The sequence below is a fragment of the Myotis davidii genome, unplaced genomic scaffold (assembly GCF_000327345.1).
Source record: "Myotis davidii unplaced genomic scaffold, ASM32734v1 scaffold238, whole genome shotgun sequence".
NCBI lineage: Eukaryota > Metazoa > Chordata > Mammalia > Chiroptera > Vespertilionidae > Myotis > Myotis davidii.
In genome coordinates this window covers 3,806,684-3,808,362 of record NW_006293779.1, presented here as the reverse complement: position 1 = coordinate 3,808,362, position 1,679 = coordinate 3,806,684, and the positions used below count along the sequence as shown (strand labels likewise).

At 39.2% G+C, this 1,679-nt stretch overlaps 1 protein-coding gene across 2 annotated transcripts in view; it reads left to right on the top strand.

Moving 5' to 3' along the window:
• The window catches only part of CLIP4 (CAP-Gly domain containing linker protein family member 4), a 55,925-nt gene that overhangs the window by 10,848 nt on the left and 43,398 nt on the right, over window positions 1-1,679 (top strand). The window lies entirely within an intron of this gene.

Here is a 1,679-nt window from a genome sequence, read left to right as displayed (position 1 = left end):
TTTCCCTACTCACTTTCCAGCATAGAAAGTCTATTTTCAGAAGCTCTGACAGACATCCATGTAGCCACTTAGCTATCTTCAACAGTGGGAAACTGACTCAGTGACTTACCAGCTCTGTGATCTAGGGCATATTACTTATTTTCTCTACCCCCTTGTTTCTTTTTTGATCAAATGAGAATAATAACACCTGTCTCATATGTTGTTATGAGGATGAAATAAGGTAATTTACATAAAGTGTACAGGGTGGGGCAAATGCAGGTTTATAGTTGTTTGTATGGAAAATCTATATGTATAAAAGCCTAAGCAACTGTTTGACTGTTGGACTAGTAGCTATGATGCACACTGACCACCAGGGGGCAGATGCTCAGCGCACAAGCATGGAAACACGGGACAGACTGATGAATCTCGGAGGGAAGCGGGGAGAGGGGAGGGCGGGAAGAGATGAACCAAAGATCTTATATGCATACTAGAGGCCCAGTGCACGGTTCATGCATCAGTAGGATCCCTCGGCTTGGCCTGCGGGGACCAGGCTCCTTGACATCCCCCAAGGGGTCCTGGATTGTGAGGTGGCACAGACCAGGCCAAGGGACCCTACTGGTGCGCAAATCCATGTACCGGGCCTCTAGTAATACAATAATTAATAAGTAATAATACAAAAATAAACTCTGATTCATGTACTCATAAGTTCATGCATCAGTAGGATCCCTCGGCTTGGCCTGCGGGGACCAGGCTCCTTGACATCCCCCAAGGGGTCCTGGATTGTGAGGTGGCACAGACCAGGCCAAGGGACCCTACTGGTGCGCAAATCCATGTACCGGGCCTCTAGTAATACAATAATTAATAAGTAATAATACAAGAATAAACTCTGATTCGTGTACTCATAGCTGTAAACTTACGTTTGCTCCACCCTGCATGTAACAGCCCCTGGCACCTATGAAGCACTTAGTGTGTGTAACTTATTATCATTATTATTTAAATGATTCTGCTATTTGCCATTACCTCAGTATATAATTACTGAAACATTGACACATGCTTCAGTATTTATTGGGCTAACCATTACTCTTCTTGGTTCAAGTATTCTTGCTTATTTCTCTGACATTTATTCTCTAGGTCTTTGCTAGTCACAGGGTGGTTCTTAGTCTAATAGCATTGGTATCTCTGGGAGCTTGTCGTATTGCCTTTAGCTCTTGTTTTTTTATTAAAAGAAATAAAACTTTAAAGATAAATCCCCTCCGTTTACCTTTCTGATCCAATTCCCCTTGCTCCCCAGAGGTAACAACTATCTTATATTTAGTGTGAGGATTCCAAATCTTATTATTATACTTTTACTACAAATATGTGCCTATAAACAATATGCATTTTTGTTGTGTATGTTTATAATTTTATGTAAACGATTGATATTGTATATTATTCTGCAACTTAATTTATTGATCAATGTTTTTTGAGATCTATCTTTATAAATTCATGTCGTAGATGTCTAATTCATTTGTTTAGTTGTAAGCTTACTCTTCATGACCCATTTATGTTTTTAGAGGTGAAAATATTGATCAGACTAGACAAATTTTAACTGCCTTAGAAATAATTTTTGGAAAGTTTGGGATTTGAGATCAGGGTTTGCACACTTATGTTTTTGTTTCATCTATCATAAATTATGGGATGGTAAATCAAAATCTCATTCT